Source organism: Pteropus medius, unplaced genomic scaffold, assembly GCF_902729225.1.
Source record: "Pteropus medius unplaced genomic scaffold, Ma_sr-lr_union100, whole genome shotgun sequence".
NCBI classification, from domain to species: Eukaryota; Metazoa; Chordata; class Mammalia; order Chiroptera; family Pteropodidae; genus Pteropus; species Pteropus medius.
In genome coordinates this window covers 21,438,308-21,447,735 of record NW_024344240.1, presented here as the reverse complement: position 1 = coordinate 21,447,735, position 9,428 = coordinate 21,438,308, and the positions used below count along the sequence as shown (strand labels likewise).

Here is a 9,428-nt window from a genome sequence, read left to right as displayed (position 1 = left end):
TGTGGATATCAACAAACTGATTCTAAAGTTTATATGGAGAGGCAAAAGACCCAGGAGAGCCAACACAATACTAAAGGAAAAGAATAAACTAGAAGATGAACACTACTTGATTTTAAGACTTACTATACAGCTACAGTCATCAAGACAGTGAGGTATTGGTGAAAGTATAGCCAAATAGATCAATGGAACAGAATGGTTCAGAAACAGAACCACACAAATATAGCCAACTGATCTTTGACTAAGCATCAATGGCAAGTCAATGGAGAAATGACAGTATTTTCAACAAATAGTATTGAGAACAATTGGACATCCACATGCAAAAAAATTAATCTAGACACAGACATTATACTTTTCACAAAAATTAACTCAGAATAAATCGTGAACCTAAATATAAAATGCAAAACTATAAATCTTCTAGCAGATAACATGGAGAAAATTTACATGACATCAGATTTTGCCATGACTTTTAAACACAATACCAAAAGCATGATCCATGAAAGAAAAAAATCGATAAGCTGGACTTCATTAAAATTAAAAAACTTTTAATCTACGAATGACACTGTTAATAGGATGCAAAGACAAATCAGAGACTGGGAGAAAAATCTCTGCCAAACACACATCTGATAAAGGACTGTTATCTAAAATATACAAAGAACTTTTAAAACTCAACAGTAAGAAAACATATCCAATTTAAAAAGTGGGCAAAAGATCTGATAGACACCTCATCAAAGAAGATATACAGATTACAAATAAGAATATGAAAAGATGCTCAATATCATATAGCATTAGGGAATTGCAAATTAAAAAAAACAGGCAATACATACCTATTAGAATGGTTAAAACCTTAAACGCTGACAACACTAAATGCTGGGGAGGAGAGAGAGCACCAGGTGTTCTCATTTATTGCTGGTGGAAATGCAAAATGGTACAGCCACCTTGTAAGACAATCTGGAAGCTTCTTACAGAGCTAAATGTTATCTTACCATATAATCCAGCAAATGAGTTGAAAACTTATGTCCACACAAAATTGTACACAAATGTTTATAGCAGCTTTATTTATAATTGCCAAATAATGAATGTCCTTCGATGGGTAAATGAATAAACAGAAGTATGTCCATACAATAGAAAATTATTCAGTGCTTCAAAGAAATAAGTTATTAAGCCATGAAAAGAAATGGAGGAACTTTAAAAGCATGTTGCTAAGTGAAAGAAACCAATATGAAGAGGCTACATACACACTGTATGATTCTAACAATATGACATTCTGGAAATGGCAAAACTATGGAGACAATTAAAAGATCAGTGGTGCTTTTTTCCCCAAAGTTCACATGTCCAGACCGCCAGACTGCAGGTGTCTCCTTGGGGCCACAGCGCGAGAGCAGAGTATGAATGCAGCGGCAGAAGTCGTGGCAGGACAGGCATTTAGAAAGTTTCTTACCCTCTTTGACCAGTATTAGTTGAAAGGAGTGCTGCGGAAACCGTAATCAAAGGAGGCATTATGCTTCCAGAAATATCTCAAGGAAAAGTATTACAAGCAACAGTAGTAGCTGTTGGATCGGGCTCTAAAAGAAAGGGTAGAGAGAGTCAACCAGTTAGTGTGAAAGATGGAGATAAAGTTCTTCTTCCAGAATATGGCAGTACCAAAGTAGTTCTAGACAACAAGGATTATTTCTTATTTTGAGATGGCAACTTTCTTGGAAAGTATGTAGACTGAAATAAATCACTATTGAAATGGCATCCCATGAAGCCGCCCATTCCACTGAAGTTCTGAAATCTCGTGTAAATAATTTCCATGTCTCTCTTTTGAAATAAATTAATTATATCCAAAACTAATGACATCCAGTGTCTCTTAAAATTTAGTTTCACTGTACTGATATAAACATTTCCAAATAAAAATATATAAATAAATGGTTAAAAATAAGATCAGGGGTTGCCAGGGACTTGAAGGATAGGAGGATAACTAGGTGGAGCACAGTGGATGCTAGAATAGTGAAACTATTCTAACTATATGACGTTCTGGAAAAGGTAAAACTATAGAATCAGTAAAAAATGATCTGTGGTTTCCAGGGATTTGGGGGGAAGGAGGAATGGTGCACAAGTATTTTTAGGGCAATGAAACTATTTTGTATACTGCATTTTAGTACTGTAATGGGAGATGCATGACATTATACAGTTGTCAAAGCCCATAGAACCATACAATAGGAAAAATGAATCTGAGGTAAGCTATGAACTTTAGATAGTAATGTATCAATATTTATTCATAATTATAACAAAGGTACCACATTAAGGCAAAACATTAATAATGGGGGAACCTGTATGCTGGGGTGGGATCAGAAGAGGAAGAGGTAGAATATATGGAAACTTTCTATACTCTGCTTAATTTTTCTGATACCCTAAAACTGCTCCAAAAATTAATGTCTGTTCAGCCAGAGGGGAGGGTGTGTGTGGGTGCGGGGGATAGAGGGACCGGCGGGGTAGCTGGTAGAAAGTGGTGAAGGTTTAAAGAAGTACAAATTAGTAGTTGAGAGATGGTCATGGGAATTGGAAGCATGGCATAGGGAGTGCAGTCAGCAGTAATGCAATGACGATGTGTAGAGCCAGAGAGAAGATAGAGTAACCAGGGGGATCATTTCATAGCCTATATAAATGTCTAACCAATGTACTGTATACTTGAAACTAATAAAAATTATATATATGTGTATATATATATGATAATGTCTGTTAACTTTAAAAAAACTTTAATATCTCTCATAAAGAGGAATTCCAAAAAATTTAAGTAGGTACTCCTCCCTCAGAGAGGTAGAGCTTAACACCCAGGGTGGTCTGCCCTCAGTAACTTGCTTTTGAAGAATAAAGTAAGGATGTAAAGGTGAGAAAAAGAGTAACTTGACAGTGGAGAAACCTGGCAAACACCTCCCCCCACCCCAGGTGACCAAGCTTAACATCATCAGTCATGTTGACTGCATGTACCTTTGAAATGATGTGATAGGAATGGCACTTCACATTTGTGGTAATCCTCCCCAAATCCCCTCACTCCAGTCTGACCATGAGAAAAACAAAACAAACCCAAATTGAAGGATATTCTACAAAATACCTGGCCAGCATGCCTCAAAACTCTTAAGGTCATCGAAAATAAGAAAAGTCTGGCAGTAGGTCCAACTCACCATGCCGACTGTCAGTGTGAAGCATGATCTGCTCTTCGAAGCCCGGGGCCGGACCTACACCTACCAAGAATTTGATAAACTATGTTTTAAATTTGGTCTGGAACTTAATGAAGTCAATTCTGAGAAGGAAACTATAAGAAACAAGGTAATGAAAAGGCAAAGGGGGCATCTGATGTTGTTCTTTACAAAATTGATGTCCTCTCCAACAGATATGATCTCCTGTGTCTAGAAGGATTGGTTCAAGGACTTAAAGACCTTAAAGAAAGGATAAAATCTCCAACGTATAAATGGGCAATGCCTAATGGAGAAATACAGAAATTGATCATCACAGAAGAGACAGCTAAAATATGCCCTTAGGCTGTAGCAGCCATTTTCCAAAATGAAAAGTTTACTGAAGATTGATATGACAGCTTCATTGAACTTTAAGAGAAATTACATCAGAACATTTGCAGGAAAAGAGTGTTGGTTGCCGTTGGTATCTGTGATTTTGGACACATTGTCAGACCTATTTACTTATACTGCGAAGTAACCTTCAGATATCAAATTTAAGTCTTTGAATAAGACAAAGGAGTACACTGATGAACATATACAAGACTGATAACCACCTTAAACATTATTTACATATCACTGAAAATAAACCCTTGTACTCAGTAATCTATGATAGCAATGGTGGTATCCTTTCAATGCCTTTGATCATCAATGGAAATAATTTCAAAATAATAGTAAATACTAGAAATGTGTTTATCGAATGCACAGGACCTGCCTTTACTAAGGCAAAAATAGTTCTTGATATTATTGTCACCGTGTTCAGTGAACATTGTGAGAATCTACTTACAGTTGAAGCAGCTGAGGTAGTTTTTCCTAATGGAAAATCATATATCTTTCCCGATCTGGCTTTCTGAAAGGAGATGGTGAGAGCCTACCTAATTAACAAAAAAAGTGGCAATCAGAGAAACTCCAGAAAATCTTGCTAATCTTGTGACCAGGATGTACTTAAAGTCAGAAGTCCCTGGTGATGGGAATCAGATTGAGATTGAAAATCCCTCTGACCAAAGCTGACATTGTCCACACAAGTGATATTGTAGAATTTACAGCTATTGCTTATGGATATAACAACTTTCAGATGACTCTCCCCAAAACATACACCACAGCTAATCAATTTCTCCTTAATGATATCACAGAACTTCTAAGACATGACACGGCAGCCACCGGATTCACCAAAGCACTTACCTTGCCTCTGTGCTCCCAAGAAGATACTGCTGATAAACTTGGCTTGGATATCTCTGCAACAAAGGCAGTCCACATCAGTAATCCTAAAACAGCTGGATTTCAGATGGCAGCACTCCCCTTCTTCATGGCCTCCTAAAGACCATAGCAGCAAATTGGAAGATGCCCCTTACTCTGAAACTGTTTGAAATCTCTGACTTTACAGTGAAAGATTCTAGCAGAGATGCAGGTACAAGAAACTACACGCAGCTCTGTGCTGTTTATTACAACAAGATTCTTGGGTTTGAGATAATCCAAGGGCTACTGGACAGAATTATGCAGCGGCTTGATGTGCCTCCCAGTGAAGAGGGAATATGTGATCAAAGCATCAAAAGTCCCTGCTTTCTCCCCAGGGCGATGTGCTGAGATCTCTTCCAGGGGTCAGAGCCTTGGACGGCTAGGGATTCCTCATCCTGACATTATCACCAAATTCCAGCTGACTGTGCCTTGCTCCTCCCTGGAAATCAATATCAAGCCCTTTTTGTGAAGATGGGTCTCTGCCGTGTGATTTTCTCCCAACCCCCAAGCGTTCCTTTCTCCTCTGCGGTGTCCCACAGGGAACAGCCATTTGTACTTTAATGTTTAATAAAGCAGAGAGCACTGTCTGGCTCCATGGGTAGATCCCGCTCATTCCTTGTATTAGGCCAGCTTGTGCAAATACAAAAACAAACAAACAAACAAAACAAACAAACGAAAAACATGAAAAGTCTGAGAAACTGTTATAGACCAGAAAGGCTAAGGAGACATGACAAATAAAAGTAACATGGTACCCCAGGAGGAATCCTCGAATAGAAAAAGGACGCTAAGAACAAACTAGTGAGATCCGAACAAACTGTGAAGCTGTAACATGTCAATGTTGGTTCTTCAGTTGTGACAAAAGTACCACACTGACGCACAATGTTAACAGCAGGGGAGACTGGGTGAGGATCTCAATTTCTTCATCATTTCTCAGTTGCTTTCATGGAACTCTCTTTGAAACTTTTCTATCTAAAACTATTCCAAAATTTAAAGTGTATAACAAAATAATGTGTAAAAATAAATGACACCACCAAACGCTAGCAAAGATGCAGAAAAACTGGATGTTTCAGACACTGCCGGAGGGAATGTAAAATGGTATAGCCACTTTGTAAGAGAGTTTGGCAGTTAAAAAAATTAAATATGCAACTACTACATATCCCAACAACTGTACTCCTGGGTATTTCTCCCAGAGAAATGAAAACTATGTTCACACAAAAACTTGCATGGGAAAACTATATTTGCATCCAAGACAATAAAAAACAGGGTTTGTTTTTGTTTTTGCTTTAGTTTTTGTTTTTGTTTTCAGGGGGATGGGGGGAGGAGACCTGCATAGGAATGTTTATGGATGCTTTATTTGTAGTAGCCCCCAACTGGAAACAACCCAGATATCCTCCATTATGTGAATAGTTAAACAAATTGGTACATCTTTACCATGGAATATCACTCATAAAAAGAATAGCTATCGATACATACAATTACCTGCATGAATCTCCAGAGAATATTGCTGGTGAAAAAAGGGTTACATCGTGTAATATTCTGTTATATAACATTCTTGAAATGGCAAAATTATAGAAATGGAGAAGAGATTGGTGGTTAAGGAAGGACAGGATGGAAGGGGAGATCCTCAAGGTTACAGAGATATTCTATACCTTCACTGTCGGTATCTATATCTTAGCTATTGTACTATATAGTGTTGCAGAATGTTAGCACTGGGTAAAAGGTACCCGGGATATCTGTGTATTATTTCTTACAACTGCATGCAAATCTATTTTCTCAAAAAGAGTTCAATTAAAATTTTTTATTAGAAAATTATCTCAATGAAGTGGATGAGGCCTTTATTTTTAATTACTTTATGCACCCATGCATGATATTACTTATTAGAATAAGACAAGGAGTAGTATCCATTCTATTCCTGCTTTTCATTTTTATAGAAGTAATACTGGGAAACTTTGTTCACATAAATAAGTTTGGAAGGAGTTTTATTATAGCAATATGATTTAGCTCTCTGAACTCTTTCCAAGTTCTATGCCAAAAATAACATACTGCTCTATCATCAAGAATTATTTTTAATAATCTATCAGCTGACAACTCGATTAGGTCCTCCCCTGATATCTCTGAAAGCAATGAATTGGAAAACATCTGACTTACAAATGTCTATTATCCAGTCTTTGCAGTCATTAACTTTCTCTGTTTCTGAGATGTCACCTGAAATACTTTACCAAGACTCATCAAACGATTATTAATTATCCTTGTTTTTTCTTTTTTCTTTTCTAATTTGATATGCTTAGAATTAGACAAATTGAAATATTGTTCAAGAAACATTTGCTAAAATTTTCTTATAAATTATTTTTATATTATTGCATGCTTTATTTTTATTGTTTTCCAACATTTAAAAGCTACAGATTTAACATATTCAATTTATGAATGACATCTACAATTTAGCCTAATCAATAATTTACAATCGTTATTGTAAATTAATCATCCAGAGTAGATTTATTCTCTGTCCAAAAAACTCATCAAACAAAAAATTCTAGTCTTTATTTTTCAATAAAAATCAATGTATGCTAATATATACTCCCATGACAAACGTTTAACTTTTTAATTTGAAAATGGTAGATAGATGATAGATAGATAGATAGATAGATAGATAGATAGATAGATAGATAGATAGATATAGATAGACACTGATAGAGAGATAGGGCTCAAAGTTTTACCATGCGTTTATCACCTGGATAAAATAAGGTACCGCCATCTTTAATATTTCCTACTTTCATCTACTTTCTTTTCATGGGATTTACATAATGGTAATACAGGTATTTTCTTTGACAATCATTGGAGCATGAATAGGTAGATTCATTAAACAAAAATGATCACTTTAACTGAGTCACTATATATCCTCACAATATATCTGAATTCAAAATATCCCCCAAATGGGTCAAAGTACCCTATTTCAAATGATATGCTTTGCCCTTAACAGAAATATATATAAGACACAGAAAGACACAAAGTTTCAGAGATTTATGTTATCTTCATTAATATTTTTAGTTGTCCTTTGATACCATGGAGGCTTTTACACTTGGCCTAATGTACCATAGTAAGTTTTGGGATAGATAAGAGTTAGTAATATTTTCTTTTTTGTGAAGTAGGCAAAGGGCCACTGAAGAAGCGCAGGCCTGATCCCCAACTGTGAGCACATTGTCAAGCAAGTCAGTTTTAGGGTAGGGTAGAAATGGAAGTGAAGATCCAGAAGTTGATTCCCTTAAAGCAATTCATGCCTGAATATCACTTGGAAAATCTTCCTGTCTTCTCAGGGACATTTACTCTTCAGTTGGTAAACCGTTGTTCTCCCTTGCAACCCACACACAAAAGCAGATATATGGAGACCTAGAATGACTTCTGCACTTAACGAGGACTTTCTTACTGACCAATTTACTACTGTTTGAGCCCTAACCAATGAACATACCTAGTCAGGTGGCCAGTGCTGAAACTTACACGTAGCGCAGTGATGAGATACTAAGAAAGAAAAGCCAAACATCTCCAGGAAGTAATAGCCCATAACAAGAGGCCAGATGGATTCACCATACATGAAATATGCATAACAATATGGCAAAGTTATCTCCACTTCTTATCGGAAGGGAGAGAGAAAACTGCTAGAGAGTTTGAAGAAACTGGAAATATAGATCCTAAAGACTGGAGAATTTCACAGGAATTTTCATTTGTTGTGGAGATTCAGAAATGGGCACAAATGAGACTTGATAGAGTAAGTAAGGCCAGTGGACTAATACCTTTTAAAAATGTCCATAGCTATCTCTTCGTAAATGAAAACGTTTTGTCATTCTTTCCTATTCACAGGTTGGATTTTGTTTTTGAGCCAGACTTCTATATTTAATGAGAGAGAGAGGAGAGAGAGAGAGAGAGAGAGAGAGAGAGAGAGAGAGAGAGAAAGTGGTATATGTGCATGGAAGGAAAAAAAAGAAAAAGAGAGAGGGAGGGAGGAAGAAAGAAAGATAACTAATTTGTCACCTTGTCATCTCCTTGTAATTTCAGCTCAATTTATGGACCGGTAGTAGTCAAATAGGTTAATTTATACTAAAGTGTTAATGGCTTACAAAATTTATATCCTCCAAAGATCCCTTCCAGCTCAAAAGCTCTGTGAAATGTTGCATACATTAAAGAATCAAAGTAAAAAAAAATAATAGTAAAAGAAAAATTAGAGAAAAGGAATGAGGGAGATGACTGGTTCTCTTCACTCAGGCAATCCAATCAGGAAACTCCATGCAGACCAATAACTTATTGAGCACACCAATAGGGCCAACAGATACCATCTGCCAGTAGATGGCGGTCTTCATATTAACTGTCTATTCACTAGAACAGCCTTCCTTTCTACCAGATATTATTTGTAGGTTTGGTTGGCTTAATACATACACAGAATAGGAAGCTACCTGCAAAGTATGAATTAGAGAGCCCTCCACCTGCTCAAAATTAACTCCATCACAGAACCTGACATTCATGTTTAAAGTTCAAATTTATCCATCCTTTTGTGTGTGTGGTGTGTAGGGGGCAGGGGAGAGGTTATTGAGAATGGCAAGCAGGAAGGGAAACTGAGGTTAGTCATTAACACTTTAACAGGAATTAATGTTTTATTAACTCGGGAGAGAAAGGATCTTGAAAAGGTATAACAAAAGACTGGTAAGTTCTAAAAAGAAAATCTACACAACTTTAGTGGTTGTTTAGGTAGGACATTCCATGTGTAAGCTGGAGTGTCATGTAGTCATTGGGCACCTGAGTTCTAGCCTTTAAATAAAGAGATAAAGAGAAAAGAAGTGGTAGACAGGGACAGATCGATTTTGCCTAAAGTCAGAACTGACCTGCCCTCAGTGTTTCCTTCGGTTCCCATCTCATGATGGAGGACTTTCCTGAAGGTTTGCTGAATAGCCCAGAAGGTTCCTTACTCTTTGGTTGGGTCCAGAGGCTAGGTAA

At 36.8% G+C, this 9,428-nt stretch overlaps 2 pseudogenes; both read left to right on the top strand.

Moving 5' to 3' along the window:
* The first annotated feature begins 1,328 nt into the window (after positions 1-1,328).
* On the top strand, positions 1,329-1,714 carry LOC120607411 (10 kDa heat shock protein, mitochondrial-like; annotated as a pseudogene).
* Positions 1,715-3,165: 1,451 nt separating this feature from the next.
* LOC120607440 (phenylalanine--tRNA ligase beta subunit-like) lies at positions 3,166-4,917 on the top strand (annotated as a pseudogene).
* The last annotated feature ends 4,511 nt before the right edge of the window (positions 4,918-9,428 follow it).